The sequence below is a fragment of the Anabrus simplex genome, chromosome 1 (assembly GCF_040414725.1).
Source record: "Anabrus simplex isolate iqAnaSimp1 chromosome 1, ASM4041472v1, whole genome shotgun sequence".
Classification (NCBI taxonomy): domain Eukaryota; kingdom Metazoa; phylum Arthropoda; class Insecta; order Orthoptera; family Tettigoniidae; genus Anabrus; species Anabrus simplex.
In genome coordinates, this window is record NC_090265.1 from 1,706,842,493 (window position 1) to 1,706,858,386 (window position 15,894).

Below are 15,894 nucleotides of genomic sequence, written 5' to 3' on the forward strand. Positions count from 1 at the left end.
CAACTTCACTGGGATGATCCACTGCCAGATCCCTTAGCATCAGACTGGGCAAAATTACAAAGGCAGCTAGCACACATTGACAATATACAAGTAAAACGCCATGTATTAATTGAGGGTGACTTAGCAAATATTCAAGTTCATGGATTTTCAGACGCTTCCGAGCGAGCTTATGGCGCATGCATCTACCTTCGGTCAGTGAATCAGGAGGGTGAAGTATCAGTCAAACTGTTATGCTCTAAATCGCGCGTAGCTCCGGTTAAACGAGTCACTCTTCCTCGTTTACAACTTCTCGGTGCAGCATTATTAGCTCAGTTGGTACACAAAACCATGCCAGTCTTAAACTTGGCCATTAATGAAACACACTTGTGGACAGACTCCACTATCGTACTGTCATGGTTAGCATCACCAGCATCACGTTGGAAGACCTTTGTAGCAAATAGGGTAGCTCACATTCAACAGTCAACGAACACTAGTGACTGGCATCATGTACCATCACAAGATAATCCAGCGGACTTAATTTCTCGAGGCGTCAGACCAGCAGATCTGCAAAACTCAACCATTTGGTGGTCAGGACCCGCCTGGTTGTCCACTTCTGAATTAAATTGGCCGCAGAACAACAATGTTGAGGATTCGCTCGCCATAGCAGAGCAGCGACAATCATCCACACTATTAGTAGTGACACAAGCTGGAACTATTATTGAGAACTTCTCATCATTAATAAGACTGCAACGAACAATAGCTTATTGTTACAGATTTTTGCATAACACTAAGCATGCCAGGGACAAGAAAATTGGACCTTTAAATGTTGAAGAATTGGAACATTCATTAGAAGTCTGCATTCGTATTGCACAAAATGCAGCCTTCTCAGAAGAGATCGGAGACCTGAAAAACGGAGGCGTAGTCTCTAAGAAGAGCCAGATAAGGAACCTATGTCCCTTCTTACACAACAATATTCTAAGGGTCGGAGGCAGATTGAAGAATGCATCGATTCCGTTTTCATCCAAACATCCAATACTGTTGCCATCAAAACATTATCTTACAGAGCTGATCATAAGACATGAACATCTTCAACAGTCCCACGCAGGACCTGGATTGTTATTGGCTTGTCTTCGGGAAAGATATTGGATCCTGAATGGTAGAAATGTGATAAGACATCAGATACACAAATGCATAAGATGTCACAGATTAAGAGCAGTAACTGCGCAGCAAATCATGGCCGACCTACCCAAGCATCGTGTGCAACCAACTCGACCATTCAGCACTTGTGGAATTGATTATGGTGGCCCTATTCTTTTACGCCCCATCAACAAAAGGAGCAAGGTGCGAATAAGGGCATATATAGCATTATTCGTCTGTTTTTCTACTAAGGCAATTCACCTTGAGGTAGTAAGTAGCCTCACTAGCGAAGCATTTTTAGCTGCCCTGCGGCGATTCATAGCGAGAAGGGGGAAACCTGTTGACATATACAGCGATAATGCGACAACATTTATCGGAGCTGACAAGCAACTGCAAGATCTTCATCAGCTCATGTCATCAAACCAATTCCAGGAGGAAGTTACAAACAGCATGAGTAGTAAAGGCATTAACTGGCATTTCATACCTCCACGAACCCCGCATTTCGGTGGAATCTGGGAAGTAGGCATTAAATCAGTAAAGTATCATTTGCGCAGAGTTGTGGGTAATGCAGCTCTTACATATGAAGAAATGTGTACTGTGCTCACACAAATTGAAAGTTGCTTAAATTCAAGACCGCTCACATCTCTGTCCTCTGATCCCACAGATCCTAAGGCTTTAACACCAGGACATTTTTTGATCGGAACCAATCTATCCTCAATCCCTGAACCCAGTCTGACACTTGTTCCCAGCAATCGATTAACATATTGGAAACGTCTTCAGCAGATAGTGCAGCATTTCTGGTCCAGATGGTACAAGGAGTACCTTACTCAGTTGCAGCAGAGGCCCAAGTGGGTCAGTCAGCAACCCAACCTTAAGGTTGGAACTGTGGTCGCAGTCAAGGACGACAACTTGCCACCCCTGCAGTGGAAGCTTGCAGTGGTCCAAGAACTTCATCCTGGGAAAGATGGACTTGTCAGAGTAGCGACTGTAAAAATGACAAATGGTCAATTCAAGCGACCCATTGTGAAACTCAGTCCTTTACCTATTGAATGAACTACCTGCATAACTGTCAGTGACAGTCTTTATTTGAGTGTTTTGTGTTTATTTTTTTGTGTTTTCTTGTGACAGTATTTCAGTGTGTAAAAACTTGTAGTGTTTCTCTTTGTCTTGATTGTGAACAATCAACAGGGGGGAGAATGTTACTGTGTATCACAATAGTTGCTCATCAGAGTGCAGCACCTTTCAGGTAGCACGCGCCTCCAGCAATGTGTTCCCGGGGTGCTGGGGTTGACTTCCGGTGAGAGCGTCTCAGATACTTGTAAGACAACATGGTGTGATACACGCGTGATTCGAGTAATGCTAAGATGCCTCACGAACATCAAGCTCCATAGCTATGTGGAGTTTCATTTTATCATGTAATTCTATTGTTAAGTGTTTCAGTGTACATACTCAATGTTAATAAACCAACATGAATTATATTTTATGCATTATAAAGATCCGAGTGATTATTTGTGCCAGCGCAACTAAATTCAAACCGTTATATAGTCCACTCATTAACTTGTACCAGACCACAAAACAGTATGGTTGTAGTTTAAAGTTTTCAAACGTTGGATTAATTCAAGGGTATTTTTAATGGATTTCTTTGCCTGGAAAGTGTAGTGTTTGCTAAAAAAATGTTGGATAAATTGAGCTGTTTTGTAAAGTGGGCTCGAGAATCTCAAGACTGATTCTCCTGTGCTGCAATCTGTGTGATGTCCCAGTAACTACAAGTGTAAGCTTGATAGTATATCAGCGGTTATTGCATGAAATAACATTCTCATATGGAAACGTTTTGTCAAAAGCCTGGGAAAATACTGGACGTTCAACTATGAGCCCCTTAATACCATTAACAAAATTGATAACAGAAATGGTTTACAAGTTATTTGAGGTGGACTTCTTAGACGATTAACTCTGTATACTGTAATTTGTTAATAACTGCAGATAGGAGGTACACCTCCTTGGATACCTCGCAATTTTTGTCGACCATGTAGCTTCTTGTGATGAAGACTGGGCTGGAGTTGTTTTCTGTGACAATTTTTGTTCAGTGATATTCTGTGCTTTTAAGTTCCAGATCATCCCAGAAGTATTTCTGCAAATGTATTTTACTTCTTTCGAACAAACAACACAGCGGACTGTGCTATGTGGCATCTCTTCAAAATAATCTCACATTCATGACTTACATTGCGTTTTGGGTATCATCTTTAAGTTATCGCATAAAATTAGACAATTACACATTGTACCGTCATATACCAAAGTACCTAATTATGATGTGAATATTCTATAATATTGTAATTAATTATTTCATCGGCATAACGTCAGTAAACACAAGCACCGCTCAAATGGATATTGAATGTGGGGTCTGATAAATTACGAGTGTTAACGATGTACACACACAGTAGCCGTCAGTTTCTGTGCTTAGCCTACTCATTTGTGTACTCACCGCTGCATACAATGCCGGAATGTGAATCCTTTATAATTATGTTATGCTGTGTCAAAACAGACCTTTGTAGAAATGAACGCCTATTCGCTTGTTGACACGTATTTATGGAATGGAGAAGGCCTGTGGTTGGCTACTCACAAACTCGGCACAAACAACATTCAGCTCTATCTACCTGTAGGCCTATGTCACGCTTATTTGCGCACAATGCAGGGACAACGCTCAGGAGATCTCTCGAAATTTCTCATGAGAAACAGTGCTTGTGCTAGTCTCAAGAAATCTCTAGACACCGTCTCAGACTGCCCATCACTAAGTTCTTTAACAAACCACACTGTAAAGCATTTTTATGCCAGCTGATCATGCAAGGACTTGATACCAAAATCTGAGCATAGGAGGTAAATAATAATCAACTATGTTATACAGCTGATTGAACTCCAAATTGTCCGGCTCCATGGCTAAATGGTTAGCGTGCTGGCCTTTGGTCCCGGGTTCGATTCCCAGCAGGGTCGGGAATTTTAACCATCATTGGTTAATTTTGCTGACACGGGGGTTGGGTGTATGTGTCGTCTTCATCATCATTTCATCCCCATCACGACGCGCAGGTCATCTACGGGTGTCAAATCAAAAGACCTGTACCTGGTGAGCCAAACTGGACCTCAGACACTCCCGGCACTGAAAGCCATACGCCATTTGGACTCCAAGTTTTTTCTAAAATTCTGAATTGCATACGTGAAATCTCAGCAGGGAAAATACTATCACATTTTTTGCCTTCTCATCATAGGATGTTGTATCCACAACGAAGTTTTGGAATGAATAAAAATAATACATTTACTTACCTGCTCCATCCCACTGAAGAAGCAGCAATCGGCAGCAAGGTATTAAAATGTGCTGGCTGGCCCATAGCCAGGGGAGACAGGGTAGACAGCGTGTACCCTTAAAATTTTGTGAACGAGAGACTTTCTAGTAAATTCAATTCTTTTTATAGAACATTAATTATTTCCAAATACAAGTTATTATTATATTCCCCGCTTTACTTATTTTCGACTCATTTAGACAATGCTCGGGCTCGCGTCAGTTACATGAAGCACATAGACAAAAGTAGACGCTGTCTATTCTGTGTATTTTCCCTTTTGATTTTCAAAGCTTTCAGATAGAGCAATACTAACACTATCTGTAGGTGCTGACTGTGGAACTATTCCTTTCCTATAGCGGGATTACTCCGCCCAGTAGACAGACTTACCAGCGTCTCTTCTTGCTCTCATTCGCTAGTATTTGGACCTCAGTTATAAAGATGCTCTTATTGGCTACCATCTCAGGCATGCTTTAAATGTAATTAATTTGACTTTACTTTATTATAAGACACGTCTAAAAATAAAATACTGATATAATAATATTCACATACGAAACATAGCAAACTTACACCTAATAAATGCATGATAGCACCAAAATCCTTCAAGTACATGCATTTTCTTGCCCGCCAATATTTGTTACGGTACGGCATTATAATGGAGACAAACAGTTACAGTTTCAAAGTTACGAATGTGGTGTGAGACGTAAGAGCAAGGTGGCTAATAGGGTATGCGTGTGCTAGTGTCTTGTAATAAAGTGATAGGCCTAAGTGTTAATTTTTCATTATACAGTAAAGGAATAGTAAATAGTTACTGGTGATAAAATATAAAGTGCAATTCTTGTTTTCTCGTGTGGCAGTTTGTGTTTATTGATGATAGGCCTATCATGGCTTATGAATTTAACAGTCCTGACTTCGATTCAGTTGTGTACTTACATAACAATGGTATTTCCTCCTTGTCCTTAGAACAAAAGACAATGATAAAAACTTTACAGAAACGGCCTGACCTAACATTATCACAACAGGACGGAAAATTTGTTCGAAAATTTCAGAAAAGCTGGTATGATAAATATCAATGGTTGTGTGGAACTGGTAAAGGTCGTGAACAAAAGTTTTTGTGATTTTATTGCTTGATGTTTGGCGTTGACGGGGAAGATTCTTGGCGCAGAATGGATGTAAACTCCATAAACAATTTCGAGAAAAAAGCTGAAAAGCACGCGGCATCTGAGAATCATATAAAGTGCGCCGAGAAATTTCACATGTTGGGGCGATGCCGTATCGATCATGCCGTATCCGAGGAGCAGAGACTACAGGCCATTAAACAGAATGAAATTGTTTCAAAAAATAGGAAAATTGTCAGCAGATTAGTAGACGTTGTTTGCCTCTTAATTATTCTGGAATTGCCGTTCAGGGGTAATCGAGAAAGTCAACGTTCTTCTTTATGTTCATTTAATAAAGGGAATTACTTGGCTATTCTTGACTCACTGGCTTCGGAGGAGTCTTTCATGAAAGGCCATTTGGAATCAGAAAATGTCTTCAAAGGTACTTCTAGTGACATACAAAATGATTTCATTAAAGCTGTTACTGTTGCCGTATTCGAAAAGAGATAGAATTAGCTGAATTCGCTTCTGTCCAAGCTGACGAAACTACAGATGTCTCCGTTAAATCACAATTAAGTATTATTGTGAGGTATTATGTTAATGGTAAAGTCGAAGAGCAGTTTCTAGGCTTTTATGATGTGTTTGCTGACAAGACTGCTAGTGGTTTAGCTGATGTCATAATCTCAGTTCTGAAAGAATGGAACATTAATGATACCAGACTCGTATGTCAGATGTATGATGGAGCTACAGTAACGTCTGGTCATAAAGGTGGTGTCCAGGCAATTGTCAGACAGTCTTATCCTCATGCCATCTTCGTACACTGTTACGCCCATCAACTCAAATTGGTTCTTCTTCATGTTGCGAAAACTATAAAAGAGATGAAATTGTTCATATGCAATTTATCTGTCTTCCACACATTCTTCTCTCGTTTTTCACGTCGTGCAGACCTGCTGAGAGAGCAAGGTTTTCAGCTTCCTCATCCTTCTCCTACCTGATGGAATTATCATTCTCTGGCTGTTATGACTGCGAAAAAAAATTTTCCGAGTTGAAGTAGTGTGATGGGTATGGAAACTTAGTAAGGAATTAGTTAATGACCTTGTTTGGTGATTATTTCTGGATGAAAGGTACTGAAAGTCATCTCACAATTAAATCAGTATTTTGCTCCGTAGAACACTATGAATAACTGACAAAGAAATAAAAGGAGTGCACGTAGGGTTATACAGTCGGTTGTTATAGGATTTTTCTCACTTTCAGAGTCATTAATATAATACAGATAATATGATTAAATAGCTTTAAAAATATCTGTCTACCCCCTTATTTACCTCACGCTTCGTCACTGCCCATAGCACAGCTTTGGCTCGATGAAAAAGGAATAAAGTACACAGTAATTTCTTTGAACAATCATATATTACATAAAATTTTAGGACAACATTTGTATTTAAAATATAGGTAAAACAACGATAACTTTCTCACCAGTCAAAATGTATTCAGCTGTTATACATGTGGCTGTAACTATAAACTGGCGAGGTTTGAACAATAGTTTGGCATTACATACTTCAACAGCTACATACAAAAAAATATTCTTTCATTTCTTTTAAATAATATAAAATCAGTATCTGGCACTTTAAAGCAGTCTGTCTGAGATTTTTTGCGTTAGCACAAAACTACATAAGAAACAATGGCAGTCAAGGGTTACAAAATGATCAAATTATGCTAATATCTCACATACATTCCACTCTCTTGTTCTTGACTAGCTCTTTAAAACCACTCAATTTAAAACCTATCAGTGTAAAACATAACAAATCAAATATGAGCTGACACTACTATGCCATCCATATTCCTTTACAATATTCTAATAGATATTAAAGCAATGTATTTAAGACATTCACAAACAAAAGTAAATACAGTAAAACTTGGTTAATTCAAACTTACCTTGTGGTCCCTTGAACGTTCATATACAACAATGTTAAAAGTTTGTATTTAATTTGAATATTATATTCTTTAATTCAAAGAAATAATATCACATCAGAACCCTCATATTTTCAAAAAAAATTATGTTTAAGGGTGATAAAATACTGCTTCAGTGGCTAGAAACAGAACTGTAGTTGTTGTGAAGCTAAGGAAACGTTCAAGCTCTTGGCTGTCTGAGGTTATATTCTTGAATGGTCTTCTAGGTAGCGAACTCTGCTCATTTGGCCTAAAACAAGAACTCAGGTAGACATGGTTGAGAGCTGTCAGCAGTTGAAATGAGACAATCCACTGGCTCAGAAGGTGGAAAAGAGACACACTTGGTAAAATATCAGCAATGAATTGCACAGCGACAGACTTTGCTACTGACTAAAACTTAATAAGGGAATGTACACTGCTTTTGTTTATGGTAAAGTGCTTGCAGTACAGATTGTTTTGAATTAAAGATTTCAGTATGTATGGTGTGACATAATTTAATTTGAATTCGTGGTTAAATCAATTATTTTTTCTGAACGCTTCAGGTTCGAATTAACTAAGTTCTACCGTAGTTACATCACTCTGCTGCTAGAAAGATGGAAACCATTCTAGTTTGAAATGAATATGATGCCAATGGACAGAACTCAAGAAGAAATGTATACAAACAAATTAATGTTTTCATATTTTGTCAGGCTACACATTTTTAAAAAAGCTGATTTTGCTCTGGTAGTATTTATAAAACAATAGGGAAAATCTCAACAAATTTTTGTCTTTGAAGAGAAATTAATAATGAGCAGCAGAAAAAATAGTATAACAAATGAAGGAAAAGTAAGGTTTTTGGCAGTAACCAAATTATTTAGCACTTATCTCCATAATTAAGTAACATGGGCCAATAAGAGTTGGCGCTAAATCTTTGGAAAATGAAATTCTCCAAATTTGAAATTAGGTATTTTTCCAAAATAAGTATTCAGAATTCCAACTAGGAGAAGAATAATCTCGCAAGGAACAGAAGATCCCAAAGTAAAGGTTTGTTTCTTAACAGACTGATCTAAAATTATCCTCAGGATGTTTATTCACATTGCACATGTGTCATCATCAATAACAGAAGGCATACAAAGACATCTAAATGCAATTTTCCTAATGTCATCAGTAGAGAGTGAATTTTAAGGCACTAGTTGGTTAGACTGTAGCATCATACATAGAAAAGACTTCTAAACAAACAAGCCTGAAGATTATAAGTAATGGCTCTACAGTTTTAACAGGAATTCAAACCTCAAGGATGAGATTTACCATACTGAAAAACCTCAAGCATTGGCAGGGATTCAATACACAGTCATTGTGGTAAGACCCTAACGTTGGCATTGGCTAATCATCTTTCAGGTCTAAATAATGTATGGAAGCATAATTTTGTGAATTTTTAGAATGTATTTTAAATCTCAGGAACAGATGATATTTACAAGCAAGAAAAAAAAAAAAAAAAAGACTGCTTTACAGAATTTTAAGAAAATTGACTCCTGCATTTTCGCAGGTTCAAACTGTATGGTGCTGCAATCTAGCCTGATAATGACTAAAAATTAGCTCCTTTAATCAGTAAAAACCTTTCATAGTAAAAGATTATCTTTTTCTCAGTGAACTCAATTGAAAAACTGTTTCTGTGAGAAATGCTAAATACGAACATGATTTGTAATGATATTTAATGTAACTACTAAAGTAACAAAAATAAATATCCATTTCTAATCTTCAAAAAATAAATGCTACTTAAAAAGTTACATACAAATTACTCTTATACCTGAACATTATGTACTACTGTATACATATCCACTTCCATCTCTCAAGCTACAAATGTGCTCTTGCATTTTACTTCATTTCAATATCTACAAATACCATCATCACGAACTATTGGTATTTAATCAACAACAAGCCGTAACACTTCTTTAAAGATGCATCTCTATACAACAAGGGAAAAACATACCATCCCTCAAAACCTTTTGTTAGTAAGAGTACTCGCAACAATTATTGTCACTCTTAACCATCACTTCAGTCTAGTCTATTAAGCCTGCTCAAAGCCTTCAGCATCACAAATTCTTCACTAACACTATTCAGTAATTTGGAATGAAAGGGTTATAACATGATCAACACTACCTGCCACCAATTTAACAAAAGCAGAAGCAACACACTGCACAAACCATATGAAAGAAAACCATTGATAGATTTATTGAAAAAGGTACCTCAATCAGTAAAAATACGAGCCAATTCAACGGCATGGATCACAACTAATCAACAAGATTCTCCAAACCAAACTATTTGTACAGTCAAATCTCTCACCTCATGGTGGACTAAACTTAAACATAAAAAAGGACAGAGCAGCTTGGACCCCCTGAGAGAGGAACCATCCAAACTGATGAAGACCTTACCAAAGTACATTCATTCTGATACTTGGGATCAAGAATTCAGGCTGACAGCCACGAAGAAAAATACAGAAGATTGTCATTGTGTCTTTGACTCACTTCCGTGGCCTCCATGGTATGCACTAGCCATGCGTCTTGGTGGGTGTGCTAAGTACCAACTGATGAGCCCAACTTAACACATACGGGCGAAACACAGGCAACCAAGAATGAGTTAGCTGGAAAATTTATAATGTCCAAAAATGGACCATTAAATTGGTATTATAAATTTACTCATTCAGGACAAATATTTCATATTCCCTGTGGGAATCAACATCTATATCATCTGATGGCCAGGCAGGTATCAATTTTTGGAAGTGAGACAAAGTCTCTCATAGTGCATCGGCACTGCTGGTAGCTTCAAGTAGCCTATGCAGTGGTCTCCACGCTATGTACTAGCCATGCGTCTTGGGGAGTGTGCTAAGTACAAACTGATGAGCCCAACTTAGCACATAGGGGCGAAACGCAGGCAACCAAGAATGAGTTAGCTGGAAAATTTATAATGTCCAATAACGGACCATTAAATTGGTATTACTGATATCAGTGCCGCTAACCCCCTGGAAGTAGACAGCCAATGTCCTTGTGGTTAACAAAAACAGAGCGCTGGATAGACACAGGCAATGCAGATGTAAATATCATCAGCCTTTCTCCTGAAGATAAACATAATTGTGTTAAGTGGCATTTCAAAATCAGAGCAGCTGGCTGCATTGAAGCAGGAAAACTTTTAAAAGAAGAAGGCTGCATACCAAAGGAGATACAGAATATATGCAAGAGTAGATGGTAAGCATGGAGAGATCTCACAAGCAGAGAGATGACTGGAGTGGCCTCTATTGAAGAAAAGTTGGTGGAGATGAAACTTTGCTGGTATGGGTATGTTAAAAAGAGCAAAAACTATCTTCTTTGTCAATTACAGCTTCTAATGTATAAGTAAATGGACAAAGATCTCGTGGAAGGCCAAAGAAGCGATGGATGGACATGATTCACAGCAGGTTTGATATCCCCTAACGTGAATGATAGAGAGAGGTGGAGACAGCATACAAGCAGAATGGACCCTGTGAGTCAAGTTTAGCTCCCACTTCCAATGGCCTTGGCAGCTCTTATAAAATACTTTGTAAAAACCTGCCATAAACCAATCATTGTTAATTAACCAGTGCTGCAAAATGCAAACCTTCTGTCAAAATTGTCACAGTTTTTAACTGTATACTACAACATAGAATAATCTTGTGTGAGGAAGTATAAGGAGATAAATTAATAATGGATGTTCATGTATAAATTTGTACACGTCCTAGTCCAAAAATATTGAAAACTGAAAAAAAGGAGGTTTGCATTCTGCACATACATACACTAAGTCATTGACCAATAGCTGTAACTAAACTCCAACCTAAGGTTCTCGAAGGTAGAATCTGTAACAGATAATTTTAAATTAACCAATTCATTTCTATATAAAAAGCACAAAGCAGTATAGTTCTCTGTTTACAATCTAGTGGTGACAAGTAGCAGAGCAGCTACTAGTGTTGAGGAAAGTCATTACCCTATTTTTCTCAAACTATCCTTTAACCAAGCATACATTGTGCTCAGTGTATTGTGCATGTACCTGAAATTAATATTACAGTATTTTCAACTATCAATAAAAAGTATTTTTTTGAATTAAACAAAGTAAAGCTTCTTGAAGACCACATTAAACATGAAATAAGCATACAATCAATGTTCCAAAAAGGGAAATCTAGTTCCCAATATATACTATTCCACACAACCCTAATGTTACAAAATGTTCAACTTGAAACTAGATACCACTAGGAACTTTGGAGAACTTTTAGGAGAAAAAGGAGAGAGATTAAAACAAACTACTGGTCCAAAAACATCACAAAATGGTCTGTGTAAATATCTCCATGAGGCTATAATCAAACTCTGAGTGTACAAGAAATTAAATGCTGTTTAATTCTCGGTGACTGTGGAAGGAAGAATGAATGAAAGAAAATCACATGCACAATACCAAATTACTCTTGAGTGAAACAAGCCTGAACTTTTCCAGAACTTTAAAAAATCTCATAGGCATGGGGCTGACATTTGCCTTTGTACAGGCTAGAGTGGTTTTCAACACTCATTGAGGGGTTATCTTGACAGATCTTCAGTCTTGATGTGGGAACTCTAGCATAATAAGAAAGCTAGAGAAACCTCCTTTGGTGTTTGTCCTTCGTTCCTTTACTTTTAACACTTTTCCTTCATTTTGTCTCTCCCCTTTCCCTACTGGCTTTCTTCTTATCCGATGTTTCAAACCTCCAGACTGAAGATCTGTCAAGACGGCCTCTCCAAGTGTGTTGAAGCTGAGAAGCGGGACTGAACTTGTCAGGGCCTGAGAAGAAATAGATGTAAGAACCAGGATTGATGAGGGGAGAGCCAATCTGTGAAGATTTTCCTTTAGCGTTTTCAACCCTTGTCTCCTCTTTTCGTACTGTGTTTATCATATTATGTGCTCCTATCTTTCTACACTTGATGTGTCACTTTTCATTACTGCTATCCCCAGAAGTGTAACAAAGTAGTCACATACTGTACTTCCATTCATTCTACCTTAGTAGAAAAGTACAAGTGTTGCATTAGCTTTAAACTTTAAAGAAAATGTAGTTAAATAAAATCAGCACATACTTGAAAATAAAATATTGTATTTTACCACAGACATGATTTTTGAACATTAGATAATAATAAAATGTCAATTTCCTTGTGATAAATTTAAAAGAGTTAATGTTATAAAAGGAAATGCAAGATAAACATGCAATAATAGATGTTAATTTTAGGTAACTGTGATTAGCTACAAAAAGAGCCCATATTCTCATGATTTTCAACTAGTATGAGCATAATGCAGAAAACCGGTAGTTCTCAACGCCCCACGAAACATTGCCAGCAGGCATACAAGAACCAAGTGGAACTATTTGCAATGTTGTGCATAATGTACAAGAACAGTTTAACCCTTACCCCTCATCCGTCGGGAGAGGCCCGACATTACAATATTCCCTTTCCGGTCACGTGTCGGGCAAAGCCAGACATGACATTGTAACACGGACAAAATACACCATGCTACACTGTACTGCTATCTTTTGGTTCAGTGTGGAACCTTTTAAAATCCAGATACTATTTGACATTCAGTCAAAAATCTATTATTTAGATGGCAGTGTAGCCATCAGCCGTGTCCAGTCCACTCACACTCTAGCGATAGTAAAAAATGGTCGCCATGTGCTCTCTTAGTCACATGCAGTGTACTGTTCAATGTTGTATATGTCCGGTAATTGTACAGAAGTCCAGTATTTTCGCACCTCTACTCCTTCCTTGTACGCTAAAGAATATATCTAATAGCATTTGACGGTGCCTACAAGTTAACTGGTGATGGTCAGCTTGACCATAACCTAATTGTAGCTTATTTTGATGACTGGCGCGATTATAAATCAACAGATCCTGATTTCAAGAAATCGCCGTTTACAGCAGTTTTAGGCTACAAACCACCACAAGGTTATGAAACTAGAGACCGAATTGGAGTTTTTTCAGTTCTTTTTATCGAAATTCAGTGAAATTACTAAGAAAACCAATCAACATGCAATAATGATAGTAATAATAAAAATGTAAAATAATTTGTCTTAAATTGTACATATTGCTTTTATTTGCTCAAGAGCAAGTGCTATCTCTAAAATCATGAAAGATGAATACAGGTCATATAGGATAGAAATTCACATTTAAAATATGAGTAGTAGAGACAACACAGAGAACTTTAATTCGAGGCGTAAGGGTTAAGCATTTCTTTTTTTTTTATCTTTACACATTATTTTGCATTTCTTTTTTTTTATTCTTACACATTATTTTACTGAAGTACAAAAGAAACTCCTGGATTTTGATTCAATTATTTTTGAACTTAAAGAGTATTTCAGTGAACATATTCAAACTGTCTGGTGAAGGGACAATACAATATTTTGCTTAAACAGATCGATTCACCTAGAACTAGTTTCTACAATAAAATTGCTACTAATGTTACAAGGACATTATTGGGCAAAATATATGACTGTTTTAGAATGAAAGTAAATTAAATTTTCCAATTACTGGAAAATTACATTACATAGGTATTTGTGACTCCATCACTGATTCATCTGAAATATATAATTTGCTGTTAAAACAGCATTGTAAAAGATACAAATGCTATTTAATTTAACATTCCTACTGTACCTTGTGCGATGGAAACTTTGTAACAAACTGTACACATACATACATCATAGGTTATAAACTTCATGGTTCTGATCCGTATTGAATTGCAAGTACAATGTAATTATTAAATTAATGTAGTAATGGTCCACCTTTCAATACTATAATATGTAATATTCTAAATTACATTAATTAGGGACTAGTTTCGGCCTGGGCTGGCCATCTTCAGCCTTAATGTATAACACCTAATAACTAAACAAATGTACATGCACACAATTGACATAAAAACAAATGAAAACAAATATATACAAAGTGACATTAAAAACTGGGATGGAATATGAATAAATTTGAAAATGAACTAGGTTCTAACATCTTGAGTATGTTCATCATTGAGAATAATTTCAAGTATTAAGTATTAATTTATATACACAGAACTGTTAGTTCTAATACTGCTGATCATTTCAATAGGAACTGGTAAATGTTGATCCTCTAGTTTGTCATCAAATCTATATGTGTGGTGTTAGCTATATGTAATCCATTGGACACTGCTGTAAATAACCACTAGCTGACAGGGAACTGTTAGATGTTGTTTCATCTTCAATCAAAATAATAAATGAGATGCTCTCATGGTGCTTGTTAAATCTTGCTGAAATGTTGTTGGACATTGTCAGGCCAGCACATGAAGATGTGGTTAACACAGATACATTGTGTCTGGTATAAAATTTTTGCAATTCATTGCGGTGCCCATGAAGTTAACCTCTCAATACAATGCAATGAATTGCAAAAATTTTATACCAGACACAATGTATCTGTGTTAACCACATCTTCATGTGCTGGCCTGACAATGTCCAACAACATTTCAGCAAGATTTAACAAGCACCATGTGAGCATCTCATTTATTATTTTGATTGAAGATGAAACAACATCTAACAGTTCCCTGTCAGCTAGTGGTTATTTACAGCAGTGTCTAATGGATTACATATAGCTAACACCACACATATAGATTTGATGACAAACTAGAGGATCAACATTTACCAGTTCCTATTGAAATGATCAGCAGTATTAGAACTAACAGTTCTGTGTATATAAATTAATACTTAATACTTGAAATTATTCTCAATGATGAACATACTCAAGATGTTAGAACCTAGTTCATTTTCAAATTTATTCATATTCCATCCCAGTTTTTAATGTCACTTTGTATATATTTGTTTTCATTTGTTTTTATGTCAATTGTGTGCATGTACATTTGTTTAGTTATTAGGTGTTATACATTAAGGCTGAAGATGGCCAGCCCAGGCCGAAACTAGTCCCTAATTAATGTAATTTAGAATATTACATATTATAGTATTGAAAGGTGGACCATTACTACATTAATTTAATAATTACATTATACTGTCATCGTCGGCTGTAACTCGATCATGGATGTTTGCAATGACTCAACAGACCAATCCTGGCATAAAACATACGCCCACACAAATCACACTGAATGGACGCAGGAGGGCAAGGTTATAATTGATGGAGTTTTCTTGCTTATTGCTTGGCTTCTTGATGTCTGCGGAGTTCTCTTTCAAACAAGTTGACAGTGGTGGATGTAGTGTTCTGCCACAGTGAATGGTCCACAGCATATTCTTCCCATGTCTGTATATTTATATCAGAGACTACTATATGAAATAAGCTGCCTTTAATATTACAACTGTTAAAGTGAACAGAAGCATATTTCAATGACTCTTAAAACTAACAGAAACACAATTTAATAATTTATAATTGGGGACACATTCAAGC